The following is a 20,283-nucleotide window of genomic DNA, read 5'->3' on the forward strand; positions in this document are numbered from 1 at the left end:
CCAGGCATGGTTGCAGCCTACATATCCCTGGCTCTTACTCCCACCTGCTCAAGCAGGGACTCTACAGGCCCTTGCCTGGTGCCTCGAGGATCCCGGCCACCCCAGGGAATGCTGCAGGTGAGCTCTGGAACAAGTCCAACAAGGTACCATGTCTATAGTCTCTTTATGCTGCTGTTCTTTTGGTCACCCTCTGCCTCCCAGGTGAGGTGCCGGTCCTGCTGGCATTGGTTCCATCTTGTCAGAGGAGTCCCCTAGCAGTGCAGCTAGGCTGCTACTGCCTTACCACGTTGGCGGTGAGAAGCCCATGTTTTGAGGCCAGCTTTGTTCCTGTGCTTTCTGTGGAGTCAGGCATGAGTCTACATGGAGCTCAGCTCAGGACAGGTTCTAGTGGAGGACCACGCTTAACTCAGCCTCAAGCTGCAATCCCTGCCACAGTCTACGACCTCTCACCAATGTGTTCTCTGTACAGGCCATGGGATTTCCCAACCACGACCAGGAATCCCAGCTTCACTGATGCTGAGCTGAGGACCTGATTTGGGGAGCAGGAGAATGCCTAGGGTCTGGGACCCAGAACCCGGGGAAGCCTGCCAAACTCATTCATTGAATATTTTCTTATGACCATTGCCCCTTGCCTGGGCTTGTGCAGGCTGGCCGCCCTTTGAGGAGATGCTCATTGAGTCTGGGTTTCTAGGAAAGCCATGTTTTCTTTGGTGCCTATATGTGTCCACTTGTTTCATCTGTGCCACAGCCAGCAATAAGAAGTACTTATTAATCCCTGGGCCCCAATGTTTTCAGAAGAGCATAAGTCCCATGAGACTAGGGTTAAGGTGGGAGGAGGTCTTCTGCACACTCTGGCCCTCTGGTAATAGGCTCATTAATCAGCAAATGAAATAAAGGCTCTGATAAAGCCTGCAGTAAATGGTGTTTAGCTTTGTTGAATAACGTTTGCCAAACATATTTGTCCACAGGACCCTTTTTTGGTCCACCCCACCCACTATCCACCAGGAGTACATCTTGGGAAATGCTCACCCCTACAATAAAGCCCAGAACCTGTGGCTGGCACTCTGCTCTCCGGCGACAACCTCTCTCCCCTCCTGCCACAGCGACCCCTCTCCAAATCTTACAAGGCATAACCCACAGCTGCCTCCACCTGCTGGGCTGCCAGTATCCCTGAACCACCTGCTCCTTTAAACACCCAGGGACCCCTCTCCCCACCTCACACCCACGACCTCTTGGCCCCCACATCGGGTATTCTTGAGTATCCCTGGATGCCCGTCCTCCCCACCCCCCTGTCAGGGCCACTCCTTGCCGCTCTGAGTCGCCCGTGTGAGGCCATGGCCGCAAGCCAAGGGGGCAGAACTGGCCCTGCACTTGAGTCTTCCCTTTGGCGGTGGGGGAGGGGAGGAGAAGTAGCCCTCGCAGGCGCTCAGAAACAGGCCCCGCTCCCAGCTTCCCTAACCCACAGGGAATCTGGCAGCAGAAGAGGTCAGGACAGGACTGGAGGTCGAGATGGGGGTGGGGCGACAACCCCGCACAGGGGACCCGAGGCTGCCCCCCTCCCGGAGCCTGGCACTTGGTGAATGAACGATCACTGGCGGTTCCTGGAGAGAAGCCCCCACTCTCCAACCCCCCCCCAGTTCTGGGCACATTCCCCACGAGAGAATTGGCCACTTTCCAAAACTCAGACACATCCTGGCTAGAGCTGGCGGCGGGCCGGGCACCCCCGGGGCAGCCGGGCAGGGCGGGGTGTCCTGGAGAGCCGTGGATGGGCCTCACACCCAGGCTGGGCCAGGACACCCCGTCCTTGGCCGAGGCCCAACCCGGCTCTGTTTACAGAATCTGTCGGCTCTGCTCCCCTCCCCCTCCCGCCACTTCCCCCAGAGTCCTGGGGGCTGGGAGAGGTGCAGGGGGGGCCTCAGGGAGCCCGGGGCTGCCAAACCCGGCGGCCCGCAGCCACCTCCCCTTCCTGACTGCTGGGACCTGTCCCCACAGTTCTCGGTCCTCCGGTTTCCTCTTGGAGGCGCGGGGGGCGCCCCACCCGGGGACGCGCGTGGCGAGAGAAACCTGCAGAAACAGTGCTGAGCCCCAAGGAAAGCGCAGCGAATGGGGGCCAGACAGGCACAGCGCCGGCGGCACGGGGAGGTCTCCGGGCCAGGGGCTTCTGGAACCTTCCGGACGGCCCTTCCCGCCTCGGAACCCCACCCCACGGGCCCGGGGAGTATTTCCAGAACTGCTGGAGGGACTCGGCGCAAATTAGGCGTAGCCGGGCGGGCAGGCCGAGAGCCTTCGGGAGCAGCGACGTCCTGAGATAAAGCCAAGCGCCGGCCGGCCGCGGTGACTCAGCTCCCGCCGGCCGCATCGGAGCTCGCAGGCCCCGGGGGAGCCGCGCGGGGGCGGGGCGGGAGGGGCGGGGCCTGGGACGCCCCGCCCCCCGGCTCCGGGAACGACGACCCGCCACCCCCAGCTTCCCAGAGGCGCCCGGATTTCCCATGGGTTTCCCCGGCTGCTTTATATAGCCTTCGTTAAAAGGCTGGCACTTTCCGAGCGCTCACTTTGCGCTAGGTGCTTCGCAGGTATCGCGTTTGCTGCCCCCGGCAAGCCTCTGAAGAGGGTGCCGCGGTTACTTCCATTCAGAGACAAGGAACCCGAGACTCAGAGAGGCCCAGTGACTCGCTCAAGGTCACACAGCTACCGAGTGGGAGCGGCTGCAGCTTCCAAGCCCCCAGACCTCTCCTGCCCCTTCCCAGCCCCAGGTTCCTCTCTGCCAGGTGCCAATGGGTCCCCTAGTGGTGCCTTTCTGGGCAAAACCGAGACCCTGGATGTCTCCTGACCTAGGGATTAACTCGGTACAAATATTTATCATTTCGAGGCAAGTCCAGTGGTGTTGATTAAGTGTCTGCTGAATTCCCAGCCTGCTTTCAGGGGGTGGCAAAGTTCCCAGCTCTGAGTTTCCCCTTGACCTTCACTCTGAGGGAAACTCCTGGGCTCAGGGCTGGGCCCCCCGGGAATACTGCCCCCGACGGCACCCAGCCCTGCCTTCTGGAGAGATGCAGTCTCCAGAAAACGCCCGACCTGCTCATGAGTTATTATAGCTCCTGAAACCTGGGGCCTTGACAAGGGAGAAGCAGCAGGCCCACGCCACCCCACCGACACTGGCTGCCCCCTGCCCACGGGTCAGGGCAAGGGTAGTGCCACAGAAAGCCAGCCTGAGCCCCAGAAGGGGTCAAGGAGCAAAGGGCAGCCTGCACGCTGGAGCTGCCCTGCGAGGTGGTAAGCTCCTTGTCATCTGGGGGGGGCACCTGTGGAAGAAATGATTCAAAGAGAGGGTGGGACGAGCTGACCTTTCTAACCCCAAACTCCCCTGTTCTGTGAGTCAGGCGGCGTCCAAGTGAATGGCTTGTTCTGACAGCTGCTCAGATGGAAACTTTCCCAGACTCTCCCACTTCCTTGCCCCTTGACCTCTTTCTGCTGGGCCCTGTGATCTTCCTCCTGGGGACTTGGAGAATATTGGGAAGAAGGGCACTCCCACATGCCCTGCCTCAGTTTGCCTGTCTGTCTCAGTGACCAGTGTGTGGGCTCTGGGGAAGTCTGACTCATGGGAAGGAAGGAAGGGAGGGATGGAGGGAGGGAGGGAGGGAGGAGGAGATCTTGAGATGAGACACTGCTCTGTGGTTGGGTTGGTCTGACCTGGGCCCCAGTCCCAGCTCCAGCCTCGTTCCCCAAATGTGTGACCTTAAGCAGTGTCACTTCACCTCCCAGGCCCTCCGTAAAATGGGAGAACTCAAATATCAACCACCCTTCCTGTGGGGGTTGTTTGTAGCAAAAACAGGTGACCACCGTGGGCCAGGTCTTCCCAAGCACGATCGAGGAACAGTGCCCAGCAGGCAGCCCGGTTCCACAGTAGACATCATCCTTCCTGGTTTTGTCTGGAGGGGGCAAGTCCCCAAGGACAGGCAAGTCGGGGTGGGGGAGGAGGGAGAGAGAAAAGGATCTGAGTAGGGGCTGCAGAAGATGGGTTTCCTGCAGTGGGAATGTCTGTGGTCTGGGGTCGGGGGACCCGTGTCGTAAAGGTTGCAGTGAGCTGTGAGCTAGGATGACGCCACGGCACTCTAGCCCGGGCAACAGAGCAAGACTCTGTCTCAAAAAAAAAAAAAAAAAAAAATGCCCCTCATTGCAGTGCCCCTGGCCACCATGGACCATTTCAGTTCACTGGTACTAAGACTCCAATGGGACCCCTGCCCCTTTAGTTAGGAGAGCCCCTCCCTAGAGCATGAGATGCTACAGCTGAAAATTAAAAAAAAAAGAAGAAGAAGAGCCCCTCCCTACCCTCTCACCTCCACTCCCCCAGCCGACTCTTCATCTTTCCTTGGAAACAAATCGCTCCCAACTTCAAAGCATCATAACTCCCCCCAAAGAGCAATCTCGAGAATGTCAAGGGGAAATTATTGAATTATCCTGGTTGGCAGAAAAATCTAATTTGTAGCAAAGTATTTCTCCTGAAGTTTTAATAGATTTTTTTTTCCTCCGATGGATTTTAATGCGCAATTGTTTCCAGGGCTTGGAAATTTAGTTTGAAGCACTGACGTCGCTTTTCAGTTCTCGATTTATTGCCAGCTCCCTGCTTTTGAGCCTGCTAGGAAACCCAGCATCCGACTTTCCCTTGAACGTGAGAGGGAACCTGCGCTCTCCGGTCAGCCTGCCTGAACAGACATCTGATGGCACTGCCGTCCCATAAGGTGGTGAGGGGACCCGGGGACCTGGCCGAAGCCCCCATCCTCCTGGCCCAGTTTCCCCGGGCAAGTCTCCTCCTTGAGGATTTTGCTGGAGTGGAACCTCAAGGCCATGTCTGTAAGGATGCTGCTGGCTTGTGGGGACCCTGGGGAGCGGTGACGTGAGTAACCCCCTTCTGCCCAGTCCCTGCCTCCCAGCCGATCAAAGTGCCTGGTGCACAGCAAGGGCTTAGCAAACAGGTATCAGGTGAAACAGAAGATGGCATGTCTGTGTGTCCCTGCTTGGTCACTGACAGCTCAGGCTCTTATTAGCAAAGGACCATTTCTGTGGACATTTTTGCCAGGGCTCCACACCAAGGGATTGGAATCATCTGGGCACAACACAGGGAGTAGCAGGCAAGGGTGCTGCCTGGGGGGTCTCAATTTATGGGGCAGAGTGAGCTCTGGAGAAAGGGTCCAGAGGGCTCTGTGGCAGGAGATAAATGCACCCCCTGCTGAAAGACTAGAAGCTCATTGTTTCCCCAGTGCCTTTCAAGAGGCTCTGACTAGGACAATGCTTGACCGAAATTTGATAAGGAGAGGGTGAGCTTTTGGAATTGATTAAGAGGCAGAAAAAGGAGATAAAATGGACTTCATTTGAACCCTTGGAATGATGATACCCATTTTACAGATGTAGAAACCAAGGCTCAGAGAGGGGCAGAAGCTTATCGAGCTTTGGCAAGTGGCCAAAGTGAAACAGAGATCCAGGTGTTCAACTCCCTGGGGGCCTTCTAACTTGGGAGGCTGTACCAGGCCCCGCTAGCCTGACGCGGGAGCGACCAGCAGACATCAGGCTCCTTTTGGAGAATGGGGGTCCCTCAGGCCCCAAAGGAGGCTGCCCACCATCTGGTTTTAGAGCAGACTAAAAGGTCCACAGGAGCGCCTTCCTAAAGTCGCAGCTGTTCCCTGGGGGCTTCTTCTAGCAATTCTCCCATCCCTGACCCCCTCTGCCTGAATGCGCAGAGCCCCTGGAGACCTCTGCTATGGCACCCAGCGGGGGACGTGCCTGGCCAGAGAAGCTGGCGAACAAGCCGCAAGGCAGAAGGGGCTGCACCCTTCCACTCACCCGCGCCCTCTCCATCCCTTCCTCACTGCCTGACCCCTCCGTCCTCAGGGAACTTGGGTCTCCTGTGATAGCACAGTGCCAGGGACAAGGGGACAAGTGGCCAGACCGCTGGGAGCCCTGCTTGGCTGCCTGCAAGCAGAGGGCTGGGCTTGGAGGGGAGCAGCGCGCCCCCAGGAGGGCCGCCAGACACAGTCTGTGGGCAGGAGGGGCCTGAGTGTGGCTCACTTTGTTTACCTTGGAGTGGGGTGGCAATCGGGGACTTGGGACAGAAGGATGGCAGGAAGGGAGGGGACAGTGCTGGCTTTTCAGCTCCCCTGCTGGTTCACCCTCAAGAGTCTGCTGCTCTTGGCAATGGCTGAGAATGGAAATAAAGGTGACTGTGATTTGGGGGAGCCCATTGGAGCTGTCTTGGAGAACTCCCCGGGAACGCACTGTGCCCCGTCTCACCCAGATAGCCTGCCTACCTGGCCGCCGTCAGCCTCCCGCTTAGCGCTCTCGGGGTCCCCGGCAGCCCCACCTCTGCACCTGGCCGGGCCCAGGCCCTGCCTGAGTGGACACTGGGCACGTGCGAGCCCCTCCCCGGCTCTCCCGCGCAGATCCTGAGCTCGCCAGGCGGGTGGTGGAGGGGAGCCCCCAGGGCTGTGGGGTGGGGGTGAGGACAGGCATTTTCGTGTGACTCCAGGGGCAGAACCAGGCCTGGGGCCAAGGATCTCGGAGACCTTGCTCTGATAAGGAAGGCGTCCTCACCACTCGGGTGGCAAAAGCGCAGGACAGAAGGTGTCATGGAGAAGGAGCTGCCTGTCGCGGGGCTTTTGCTCTAGAGGCCTGCCTCTCAAATGCCTGCTCAGGAGGGAGGAGGAGCGGCCACCCTCATCAATCCTGCCCATCCAGATTTCAGGAGTCCCAAAAATGCCACCTCTGCTGGGACAACTGCCCAGCCTCCCTCTCCCCGAGAGGTTCTGTCCCAGCCAGCTGTCCCAGCCATGTCACCTGATTCCCTTTCCAGAGCTCTTCCCTGTACCCTCTGGCACGCATGTGACTATACCACAGTGGCTGTGAGCCAAGCCCAGGAAAGCCAAGCAGGGTGGGGGACAGGGGCTTCTGTCTTTTTGAAGTAAGCAGAGAAGGAAACCTGAGCAGGCTGGTCATTCAATCCTGGCTCCTGGGCACGAGAAGCCAAGACTGGGACACTGTCCTGAGGGTGTTGGGGAGGAGGCCTCCAGGCTGGGCCAATGCAGCACCAGGCGATGCTTTCCAGAAGGGCAACACGGGGATCAGGGGTCAGGAAGTGGCTGACGGGACCCCAGATACATGGCAAGCCAGTCCTGGGTAGGTCTGAGGGCTTCGAGGGTCTCAGATTGGTCAGCTAGAGGGGCAGCTGCAAGTGTGGGCTCAGCCCACGGGCCCTCGGTCCCCACCTGCAGTTGGGTAAGGTGAGGCACAGGGTAGCCAGCTCTGGAAGGAGCTGTGCCTGGGCAGGGCCCGAGCCCCACCCCTGGAAGCCCCCCAGTGCCACAGCCCCTGCTGACCAGCCGTTCTGATCAGAGCGTGGGGCCAGGGCCCCTTGCTTGGGTTTCTGAAGCTTTGCCCTCCGGCGAATAATTTCCTGGGGTTTGTGTCTGGCACCCAGATCAGAGGTTTTGCTCTCCACCTCCTACCCCAGAAGGAATCACGAGTAAGAGCCCATTGTGGGGCCCCGGGGGATGCTTCTGATCTGGGAGAGGGCTCCAGAGGCAGGACGGAGGGACGTGTGTGGACCTGAAGGGCTCAGGGCAGGAGGCTCCTCAGCCCACGCGCCCTGGCACAAGCCCACGGGGTCTGAGTCTGACAGGCTCCAGAGGCCGGCTGGCTTGACGGTGGTCATGCAAGAGGCATGCCTGCCACCCAGGCTGTGGCCCCCGCCCACCCTCACCCCAATGGCCTCAGCACCAAGCAGACTGGACAAGGGCAGTGAGGTCGCGTTGCAGCTGGGAGGGCGGGGTCAGACTCAAAGAGTTTTCGGAATACGAAGGCTGCAAATGGGTCAGTGGGAAAGGTGGGAGAAGGAGAGGTGGTCGCTCGACTCTCAGTGAGGAGGTCCCAGTCTCGTACTTTCGACCTGTTCTTCCACTGGTCGGATCTCAGGAAGTGGTGTGACTACCCACCCATCCACCCATGCCCCTGGGTAGTGAGCCCCTCAGCTCCACGGCCAATCCAGCGGTGGGCCTTGGCACCTCTTCCTCCAGATCACCTCTAGCACCTGTCCATGCCCCCGACCTCCACTGCCACCACCCAGGCCACCGCCACCTCCCCCTGGACTCCTGCCGCAGCCTCCTCGCTGTTGCCTGCTGCGACCCATGCCCCCTGCCGTCCATTCTCCACCCAGCAGCCGGGCTGAGGGCCTCGAAACGCAAGTCGGATGGCCTCTCCCCTGCTGAAAGCCCGCAGTGTGGCCGTGGTCCTCCTTTGGTGAAGGCCCTGCCACATCTGGCCCTGGTTCCATCTCCTGCCACCTTGACCACTGCACTCAGCCACAGTGACCTCCTTCTGCGTGCCCCTGGCCTCTCCACCATGACTTGCCCACCGCCCCGGCCTTTTGACTGCCACTCACCTCTAAAGAAGAGGAAGACTCTTCCACTCTGCCAACGCCGCCCACCCCCGCCCAAGCTCTGAGAATCCCCGAACTCATTGCCCCGGCACCTGTCACCTCCCATTGTCCCAATTCTTCATTCTAGAGTCTTCCCACTGGGCTGACAGTCACAATCAAGACAGCACACAGAATGGACGAGAAATGGCCACAGCCCGTCATTATCGTCGTCACAGTTGTGACAGTCGTGACAGTCGACCCTCATTCTCATCACCCTCGCTGCTCTCTCCCGGGGCCCTGGGCCAGCTCCCTCTGAAGAACATTTACAGATTTGAGCTCCTCGCTGCTATGTGACTTTTGTGTGTGTGTTAAAATACACATAACATTTTAACCATTTTTAAGCTTCGTGGCGTTAAGCACGTTCGCGTTGTGCAGCCGTCACCACCAACCATCTCCGCAAGTTTCTCACCATCCCAGACTGCAGCTCTGCCCGTGAAACAGTAACTCCGCATCCCCTCTTCCCCACGTCCCCGCTAATCGCCCTGTCCTCTCCGTCTCTGTGACTTTGACGCTCTCAGTACCCGCATACGTGGAATCGCACAGTATTTTCCTTTTGTGACTGGCTGATTTCACTTGGCATCATGTCCATAAGTTTCGTGCATATTGTGCATGCGTCACAATTTTATTCCTTTTTAGGGCTCAGTAATACTCCACTGTATGCATATGTGTTTATCCATCACCCATTGATGGACATTTGGGTCGTTTTCACCTTTTGGCCATTGTGAATAGGGTGCACAAATATTTGTTTGAGTCACTGCTTCCAGTTCTTTTGGATATATTCCCAGAGTGGAATTGCTGGATCCCTCTATGTTTTATTTTTATTTTTTTCTTAGAGACAGGGTCTTGCTCTGTTGCCCAGGCTGGAGTGCAGTGGCACGTTCATAGCTCACTGCAGCCTTCAACTTCTGGGCTCAAGGGGTCCTCCCACGTCAGCCTCCCAAGTAGCTGGGACTACAGGCATGTGCCCCACGCATGGCTAATATTTTTTCATTTTTATAGAGACTGGGGTCTCGCTGTGTTGCCTAGGCTGTTCTTGAACTCCTGGCCTCAAGTAATCTTCCCACCTCAGCCTCCCAAAGTGCTAGGATTATAGGCCTGAGCCACTGCGCCCAGCCAAATGTTTCTGAGGGCCACCATACTGTTTTCCATAGTGGCTGCACCATTCTGTGTTCCTACTAGCAATGCACAAGGGCTCTAATTTCTCCACACCCTTGCCAACATTTATTTCCTTTTCTCTCTCTCTTTTTTATGATAGCCATTTGAATGAATATGAAGAGTGGCATCTCATTGTGGTTTTGATTTGCATTTCTCTAATGACTAATAGTGTTGAATATCTTTTCCTTTGTTTATTGGCCATCTATACATCTTCTTTGGGGAAATGTGTATTCAATTCCTAGCCCATTTTTAAATCCAGCAGTTTGTTTTTTGTTGTTGTTGAGTTATAAGAATTCTTTATATATTCTAGATATGAATCCTTTATCAGATTTGCAAATATTTTCTCCCATTCCATGGTTGCCCTTTTACTCTATTGGTAGTGTCCTTTGATGCACAAACGTTTTTAATTTCGATGAAGCCAAATTTATCTATTTTTTCTTTTGTTGCCTGTGCTTTTGGTGTCATATCCGATAAATCCTTGCCAGACTGAAAGCCATGAAGCTTTTCTCTTTTGTTTTCTTCTAAGGATTTTATAGTTTTAGTTCTTATGTTTGGTTGTTTGATTAATTTTGAGTTAATTTTTGTATGTGGTATAAAGTAAGGGTCCAATTTCATTCTTTTGCATGTGGATATCCAGTTTTCCCAACAGCATTTTTGGGAAAGACTGTCTTTTCCTCATTAAATGGCCGTGGCAACCTTGTCAAAAATCACTCGACCACATACATGAGGCTTTGTTTCTGAGCTCTCTCTTCCACTCCATTGGTCTAGATGTTTGTTTTTAGGCCAGCACCAATAGTTTTGATTACTATGGTAGCTTTATAGTAAGTTTTGAAATAAGGAAGTATGAGATCCCAAACTTTTTTTTTTTTCAAGATTGTTTTGGCTATTTGAGGTCTCTTGAGATGCTATGTAAATTTTAGGATGGATTTTTCTATTTCTGACAAAAATGCTTTTGGGATTTTGATAGTCATTTGATAGTGATAGTGTTGCCCATGTGACTTCAAGGAGGGTCTGCACCAGTTCCGTGTGACCAGGAGCCAGCTGTGCAATGAGGATGAATGGTGGTCGGAGCAGAAGGGCAAAGCACCGGCTTGGTACATGGAAGGGTCGGGGTACGGGGCCATCCTCCTGTAGAACGCCGAGGACCTTGGCTCTTCCCAGGCTCCCTCCACCAGAGGGAGGTCGCCATGGGCAGGAGTTTACCCATCTATATAATGGGCATTGTATTCCTAAGCCACCAAAAGGGCTCCTCCTTTCTCTAATTCGGATTTACAACTCTTTCATGCCCCTTGCTAAGTTGTTAGGATAGTAGCTCCCTATCCTGGCTCTTAGAAACATTGCACTATTTTGCTGTGGCTGGCCACTCTGTCTCACTCCAGCCCCTCAACAGGTCACCCTCTAGACAGCCAGCTGTCCCCTGCAGAAGGCTCATGTTTCCTAAGACTAGAGAAATTGGGAATGGGAAATCCCAGCCCCCAGGGAGGGGATGGCTGGGCAGGATCACTTGGCGAAGATCACGGAGAGTATCTCCTCGTCCTGGCGTGTCTCGTAAGCGGACCCAGAGCCCGGTAGGTGAGGTCCACCTGCAGCAGCAAAAGCAGAGGTGGCCACAGGCGGCCTTGCTGCGCAGCCTAGACTCTTGGAAGATGACAGACTGGGCCGTAAGTCAGGCCTCCGGCTCTGCCTCGGAAACATCCTTCGCGAAGTCCATCACTAGAGACAGACAGACAAAGCTCTCTGGGCCCCTCCAGGGGTACAATTCCCGGTTCTGAGCTGTGATACCCACCCACACGCCTTGCCTGGCCACAGGGACATAGAAGGGCCTTTAGCCCCCTAACTTTAGGAGATACAGCCAGGGCTTCTGGAAACTCATTCTTCCCTGTTGGGTGTCATCTAATTCTAGCCCTGACTGTGGGGCCTGCATTTCTATCCCAAGGTTCACAAATACGTGACCAGTGTCAGAAAATAAAGTCCTTGAGCCAAGCAGGAGTCTTTATCTGAGTTGTTTTTAAAACATCCCAAACTTATCAGGCTGGCTAGAGCCATTTTAGGTACAGAAGTAAAGCAGCAAGCAACAACATTCTTCTCATTTTAGAGATAAAGCAACAGAGGACGAGAAAACCGTATTGGAGCTGGGAAGGATGTTACCCACTGAGCCTTTTGTTTTACAAAGTGGAATCTATCCATCCATCCATCTGTTCATTCATTCATTCAGTGCCTACCCCCGGGACAGCCCCCTCGCCAGGAGCTGGGAATACAGCAGTGAGTAAGACAGCCAGGGTCCCTCCCTCCTAGAAGGCACAGTCTGTTGGAGGAGGCAGAGGGGAGCAACAAACAAATGCCAAGAATGGCGTGGATGAAGTGATGGAACTTGGTCTATGGGGATATTTAGCTATGGAATTTGACCTGGACCCAGAAATCAATGAGGTCTTCCCTGAAAAAGCAGAGATGTGAAGGATGGGTGGAAGCCAGGTAGGCAAAGAAGAAAGAGAAGAGTATTTCAGGCAGAGGGAACAGCATGCGCAAAGGCCTGGAGGTTGGGGGAGGGAGAGGCCTACAGAGGGAAAGGCCACTCAGGGAGCTGTAAACCAGCCAAGGCTTTGGAATTGCTATGTCTATTCTTCCACCAGACCCACTACTCAGTGCCCCCATCTTCATGGCCTCAGAGAGCTCCCCAACCCCTGCTGGGCCATCCACTGCACTCCTAGGAATCCAGGAGAGCTCAATGACAAGCCACAGAGTGCAGGACACCAGAACCGTGCAAAGGACATGTAGGGTGTGTCCTACTTTATTGAAACCCCTTCAGGCCCCTGGTGGCTATTGGGCGCCTTTGGCTTGTGTTAAGATTAAAGACCTTAGGCCAGGTGCGGTGGCTCACGCCTGTAATCCTAGCACTCTGGGAGGCCGAGGTGGGCGGATTGTTTGAGCTCAGGAGTTCGAGACCAGCCTGAGCAAAAGCGAGACCCCGTCTCTACTAAAAAATAGAAAGAAATTAGCTGGACAACCAAAAATATATATGGAAAAAATTAGCCAGGCACGGTGGCGCATGCCTGTAGTCCCAGCTACTTGGGAGGCTGAGGCAGGAGGATCACTTGAGCCCAGGAGTTTGAGGTTGCTGTGAGCTATGATGATGCCACGGCACTCTAGCCCAGGCAACAGAGTGAGACTCTGTTTCAAAAAAAAAGAAAAAAAAGAAAGGAAGATTAAAGACCTTGGATTTGCGTGAGCTGAAAAAAAAAAAAGATTAGAGACCAAAGTTTGAGTGCTGAGGCTGAGCATATTGACTCATGCCTCTAATCCCAGTGCTTTGGGAGGCCAAGGCAGGAGGATCCTTTGAGGTCAGGAGTTCGAGACCAACCATTTGCTAAATGAGGACCCCATCTCCACAAAAAATTTAAAAATTAGCCAGGCGGGGTGGCACACGCCTGTAGTCCCAGCTACTCAGGAGGCTGAGGCAGGAGGATTGCCGTGATTGTGCCACTGCACTCCTATCTGGGTGACAAAGTGAGACCCTGTCTCTAAAAAAAAAAAAAAAAGATTGAATGCTGAGTAAAAAGTTTTACTGCCAAACAAGGAAACTATTCCATCATAGCATCTAGGCTCAGAGATTGTGAGGGGTGGGAAGAGAGGGAGAAATGGGGGTAGGTATGAACTATTTCTGTTCTGTATTCACAAAACAAAGTTTCTGGGGACGGCTGATGGACTGGGGACGTGGGGCCTGCGGGGGAGGTGAGCCCTGGGCTAGCTGGAGGTGGTCGGCTGTGTGCCTACCTGGGCATCACTCCAGGATTACGGCGTCCAGCAGCCTCCCAACGTGGCACGCCCAAACCGGGATCTGGGCACCGGGCAGGTCTTCGCTGCTGTCAGCAGGCTACACGACCAGGTCGGGGCTTATCACTTGCTACTGGCCTTCAATTCTTCCCCTACGAAAAGGTGTGGGGGCTCCAGCTCCCCACTCCCTGAGCCCAATCCAGTTAACAGCCGTTTGCTGACTGCAACTGTCAGCCTGGGATCTACAGCCTCAACAACCAAGCCAGGGTCCCCTTCCTCTCCTCCCCGCCCCTGCCATGTTGAATTCTACTTCTCTTTATTCCACTGTCTGCCCTGGTCCCGGCCACCACTAGTGCTCACCCAAAGGCATTCACTTCCTCCAAACGTACCACCTCCAGTGCAGGGTCTATGTGGCAACCAGAGCCATCTGTCTAAAATGTCACCCCTCTGCTTGACCCTTCTTTGACTCCCCTTGGCTATTGGCACAAGGCCCTGGCCTTGTGGCCCAGCAGAGACGGGTTTGCACATCCAGGCAGCCGACCTCAGCCACTTCCCTGCCTCCGCCTCACACGCCAGGCCTGGCCACAGTGACTTTCAGCTTCTCCAGACTGATGCTTCTCCCGACCTTCAGGCCTTTGCCCACGGTGTTCCCTCTGCGAGGAATGCTGTTCTCACCGTTGCCTGGCCACCTCCTGCTTATCTTTCAAGTGTCAGTTTAGATACGGACACTCCGGGAGAGTCTTCCCCGACGTCCCTAAGCTGGGGTTAGGTGTTCCCAACTTGACGTACTGCAGTCTTTGCGCCTCACTTAAGTGCTTATTTGAATTGGGGTGTGGAGGAGCGATGTGTTCCCTCAGGTTCGTTGGGAAGACATCTGTCCCCTGCCCCACAAACTCCCTAGAAACACGGGCCGGAGTCCCTGGAGCAGGAGCTGCCGGCACAGCTCTGGTTCTTCACTCAGAGACTGTTCTAAGGCCGGCAGGGCCCACGCGTTCCTGGGAGCGGACTCCTCTCTTGGACCACACTGGAAGGGGAGTCACGGGAGTCTCTCGTGTTTGGTGGCAGAGGGGCTCCAGGCCCACCGGCTGGAACACAGGGGCCCACAGGGGCCAGGCGGAGGCCCAGGTTGGGGAAGGGAAGGCCTGGGTTCGAGCCCTGCCTCTCTCCGCCTGACCGAGTGACCGCCTGTCAAGGCTGCCAGGCTTCGGCGCCCAGCCTGGCTTGCAGTGGCGGATGTGCTGGGCCAAAGGGATTCCCCGCAGACCTGGTGCTTTTGAGCTTGAGCTGCCGGCTCCTGGGAGAATGGGATGAAAATTCCCACATGAACCAGGAATGCCTCCCCGGGCTCTGTCCTTTGAACCAACTTGTGAAAGAAATCAAGGGGTCCCGCAGACTGGCCTTGAGGATTTTCCTTCAAAGTCAGCCTGGGCCACCACTCTCCGAGTCTGCTCGTCCCCACCGCTGCCCTGCCGAGTACGACAGAAGGTCCCCAAGGCCCCTCCCGTGCTGGCGAAATGGGCATCCACGCGCAGGCTTAACTGCCAGCCGGAACGAGCTCGGGGAGAGGAGGGCCGGGATGACGCACGCTCGTTTCGCTACGTGCGCTCCTGTAATGTGGGAATGTTTTTACAGGCATGTATCACTCCTGTAATTAAAGATGCAAATCTAGTAAAAAGCCCCATCCCTCAGGCCATAGGTTCAGCGGGCGGAGGATGACAAGGAAGACTTGACAGGTGAGGCAGTGTTGAAGCTGGGCCCGGTCGGGTGTCTCCACCAGCCACGAGGGGGCATTTGGACAAGGTAAAGGCAAGATCCAGGGCCCGGAGATGGGAGGGCTCTGTAGGGAGAGTGTAGAAAGGACGGGCACGCACTTGGCTGGAGGAGGACCGCATGGGAGGTTTGTGAGAGATGAATTGGTACTGTAGTGGGTAAGGCCTTGAATGCCAGACCAAGCAGTTTGTAATCACAGGGTTTCTGAGCTAAGCCCTTGGGATTGGAGCTGGCCGGGGTGAGACAGAGACCCGGGCTGCTATTCGGACATCCCGATGAGAAGAGCAACGAGCAGGAGGAGGGGATTCCTGAGTGGATGAGCCGGGTGGTCCAGGGCCCACAGGCCAAGGGCAGGACGGCCCGCCCGCCACCCGCGCTGCAAATCTCTCATAGCCTCTCTGGGCACTGGCAGCTCTACCCTTGAGTTCCTGGTCTACCTGTAGCTGAAGACAAGGTGCCATCCCAGCATGGCTGTGGTTCAGCCCCACCTGTCGACCTTGACCCAGAGAGGAGTTGGTTCCTGCTAGAACTTTCCGGGCCTGTGATTCCTCTGCCTTCAGGGAACAACTCCAGAGCTGCTGTTTGGTTTTGCTTTGCCTGGTGATTTATTTGCATCTCACGTTTCCCTGGGGGAAAAGCAAGCTTGCACACCACAGAAAGTGTGACTAGGGCGCCGGGGTAGGGGACAGAGTGCCCCACCCAGCGCACCTCCAAGCCCGGCCTCCTGCCCCGTCGGAGGCTGCTGGAGACAGTCAGACCCATGGGTCCATCCAGGGTCACTTGGGAACCTTTATGGGGAAGGAATGGATCTTAGGCAGGTTCTCCAAGACCAGAGAAATCCCACAGCTTTCTTAACGTGTGACACCTTCACCATCACGGTCAGGGACCGAAGACCCAGAGATGAACGGAAAACCAACAAACCCTGCAGAGGGAGCATCTTCTCCTCTCCTCTGACTCCGCAAACCCCTGGCCTCGAGACCATCCTCCTGCTCAGCCGGGCATGTTTAGTGAAAAGTGGTCAAGGCCACCCTCCCCCCGAAGGAGCCGGAAACTTCAGCGCACAGTGAACACACCAGGCAAGGACACGCCCTCACGTCCACCCCAGACGGTTCCACAGCTCTGAGCTCTGGGGCCGCTCGTCCCTGCGCCCGGGATGCCCTTCCTGCTCTTGCTCCTTCTTGCACACGTCACCTCCTCTGTGAAGCTTTCCTTTATTGCCCTATTAGCGTGCTCCCCGCCCACGTCCTCTCCGGACCTCGTACTTGGCCCATCACTGCCCATTGCACCCTCTGCTGTTTCACTTTATTTGTGTGTCTGGGTGATGTCATATGAGTCTTCCTTTGCTCTGAGTCACCAGGGTGTAGCCCCGTGTCTTCCCCAGTGAGCGGGTCTCCCATAAGCGTTGGTGCGAGACAGCCACCAAGCACAGTCCCAGGTTGCCTGAATCAGGCTGCTGTTCGCCTTCTCACTGACCGCCCAGGTCCCCTCCGTGCAAGGTTGGAGCCTGGCCTCAGCCCTGCCTGGAGGTGTCCCTCTTGGAAGCGCCCCCAACCTAGGAGTCCGCAGAGGTGCTCCAAGGCCCTGCTGGTGAACTTGGGACTCAGGCCAAGACACCATGGGGAAGGCTAGGAGCGTCGGTAGGCCCCTCGCTGCTCTGAAAATGGACCCTGGTACCGGAGCGATGCAGTGACAACTGACAGCTCATGTGTGATGAGGAGCTTGCGCTGTGGCCTGAGTGAGCTCGTGAGCACGTGGGCTGCCCACAGTGTCCCGAAACCCCCTCTGGAGATGGCCAGGTGGGGACACAGGACCCAGGACTTCATCCAACTTGGGCCACACCCCCAACCAGGGGCAAAGAGCGTGGGACCAGCCGGACAGGTAGGAGCTCCCCAGCCCCCCTCGGTGTGGCCAGTACCACTGAGTCCTCAGCCCGCCCCCTTCCATTCTCAACTCGCGATGAGGTTCCACTGTCCAGGCAGGATGTGGCAGAAAGCAGAAAGCCAGCCCCTGCCAGAAGGGACTGGGCAGCACCTGCTGTCCTTCTGGGTGCCCCAGCCCCGGGCTTCTTGCTCCCGACTTCGCCTTCCTCTGGGCTCACACTACCCCCGTCACGGGCCACTCGGCCAAGCCGGAGCCTTTTCCTTTCTTCCTGTGGAATTCCCTGGCTTTGGAATTCTCTGGCTGGCTGATGGCTCATCTGCTCAGCCGGCCTCTGCTGCCCGACCCCTCCCTCCTGACCCCCACCCCAGCTTGAGTCAGCACTCGGCTGGCTGCCGGAGCCCTGGCGCTGGTCTCTCGGAGGTCTCTGGGCAAATCTGCAGCTCAGCTCCGAACACTTCTGCATTTGGTCTCTCCGGTTCATTGATCAGGAATCATATGATCTTTTAAAAACACAGCTGGTAGAGTTGCCCATCTGTGCTTCTGCATTTGGATCAGCAAATCAAGCTGCCTGGAATTTATTTAAACCTGCAGGTCTGGGTATAGAATGAGGCTGCCCTCACCATGCCTCCTGTGATGATCTTTCATTTTCTGGATCTTCTTAATTTTTAGGACCACCCTTGGCTGGGCTATTAGGATTGGGTCTGTTTATGCTTATTTGTCTCCTGAGCTCCTCTAAGGACTGTTTTCTGTTTACACCGAGATTCACTAATTACAGGGGAAGCACTAGTCTGCATTCCTTCCCCATCCCTGTAACACACACACATGCACACACACACACACGATGATTTCCCAGACAAAATGGGCCGCAAGTCCTTGGCCAGGTCAGAAACCCAAGGTAGTGATGCTCTCTATGCTACCTCCCCCATTCCCCTTCCTGGATAATAAACATGAGAATTTTGCCGATGTGACAGAGACTGCCAATTTTCCCCCAGTATCTTGTCTAACTGGGGGAGCACATGGCCACCCAGAATAAATACTAAATTTCCTAGCCTCCTTTGCAGTTATGTGACTAAGTTCTGACCAATGAGACAGAAGTAGAATGATATATACAACCTCTGGAAAGCATCCTTAAAGGGAAAAATCATGCCCTGCTTGCTTTCTTCCTTCTTCACGCTAGCTACAATGCGCTATCTCTGACGTGATAGCTGGAGCTAGAGCAGCCATCTTGGAACATGAGGATGCAGCCCTGCTTTGAGGATGGCAGATATAGTAGCTGGCTTCTGAGATGGCGCCAGCGAGTCTCAACTTCTGGTATTCAGGTCCTTGTTTGGTTTAGTTTAGTTCTCGCCCTGTCCTTGTTTAGTTTAGTTCTCTCAGCTCTGTTCAATAGGGTTGACCTGTGTAGCCAGTAGGATACTGCAGAAATGACAGCGTGTGACTTGAGACTACATCACAAAAAAACATTGCAGTTTCTGCCTTACCCTCTCTTGGATCACTTGCTCTAGGCGAGCAGAAGCCAGTGGCCGTAGTGTAAGCCCACTCAAGCAGCCCTGTGGAGGCCCACAGGTCGCCAGGGACCAAGGCTTCCTGTCAACAGTCAGAGTTAACTTGCCAGCCATGTTGCGGTCCCGGTCAAGCTGTCAGATGACCACGGCTCCATGCGCAACCTCGTGAGAGCCAGAACCACCGGATAAGTCATCTTGAATCCTGACCCACAGAAAGTGGGAGACAATAAATGCTTGGTGTTGTTTCAAGCCACTGCATTTTAAAGTAGTTTGTTACACAACAACAGAGAAAAGCAACAAAACAGAAGGCACCTTGGCCTTCTGAAACTGGGGGGGCCATAGCAACCTTACACCTACCTCGGACTATTTTATTTTATCTTTTTTAAAGAGAAATGAACTCTTGTTTTCATAACTATTGTTGTGAGTTTTTTGTCACTCCTATTCCTGTTTCTGTTTTGGTGCTACTTTTCCAGAAACTCTTGTAAACCTCGCCAGCTGGAAATGCCTTTTGGAGGCCATCTCAGTCGTCCCTGCTGCCAACAGCCTGACGAAGCCCAGATCCTCCTAAGGCGATGGGCAGTTTATGTCAGAACGTATCCGTTAAAGGAATTTTATAATGAGAACCACAGAGCAGGGATCAGGAGACCCTGACTCCATCCCCTCCTGTGGAGTCTCCCTTAGCACGTAGGTGACCTTGCTGGCACAGGGAGATGCCACTTTCTTACAGGTGTCCCTGGGTTGTCTATGAGGTCCCAGACGGATTTGTGAATAAAGTGCTTTGGAGAGTGCCACGCTGCTTCGCCAGCTGAAGGTGGCCCTCTGCTGCGGGCGGGGCTGCTGCTGGCTGGAGCTGGCCTCACCGCAGCATTTGCAAGTAGCCCTGCCACGGAGCAGCCACAGGTGTGCATCTCACGCGGCCTCCTGAGCAAATCCTCACCAGCGACAAGAGGCTCTGCGCAGGTCCTTTCAGCCCCAGCAGCTGACAGGCCTGAGTGACGGCAGCCCTGTTAGTCTGTGCTCCGCGCTAACGCACTCCTTCCTGGGGCCCTGGGTGCGGAACGGTGGCCAGTCCTCTGAGGCTCCCTCTGCACCCCGCACCCACGTGGACCAAGCGGCCCACACGATGCCTGCCCTCCAGCCTCACGATTCCCAGGCCTGCTTCGTGTTCCCCAACTCCTCCCACTTGGCTCTGGCCATGCAGCGGGATAACTTCTCTCTGGATTCTGAGTTTCCTGCATGCTGCCAGAGACCCTGACGTCCTGCTTTCTAGATTTTTCCAGTCCTCCCTCCACTCCTTTTCTTGAAGCTTAACAAAGATCTTCTGTCTCTAGAAGCCTCAGTTGTTTCCCCAGCCTGGGCCTGTCTGAATCATCAGAACAACCATTCATTTTCTTCAGCCCTACATTAATTGGGGTAATGCTAGATGCTATAACAAATAAAGCCCAAAAGGTATATTGGCTCAGACCATACAGTGGATTTCTTGCTCACAAAACACAAGATGTGTGGTTCCTGTCTCTCCTCCACGTGGTGATTCAGGGACCCAAGATCCTTCCGCCTTGGGGCTCCGCCCTCTCCGATGTGTAGTAGCCAAGGCTGTCAGAGTCAGCGCAGCCGCTCTAACCAAGTCCCATAGATTGGGTGGCTGAGAAACAAGAGACATTTATTTCTTACAGTTTGGGAGGCTCGAAGTCTGAGATCGGAGCCCCGAAATGCGTGGGTTCTGGTGGGGACCCTCTTCTG

Source organism: Propithecus coquereli, unplaced genomic scaffold (assembly GCF_000956105.1).
Source record: "Propithecus coquereli isolate 6110/MARCELLA unplaced genomic scaffold, Pcoq_1.0 Scaffold353, whole genome shotgun sequence".
NCBI lineage: Eukaryota > Metazoa > Chordata > Mammalia > Primates > Indriidae > Propithecus > Propithecus coquereli.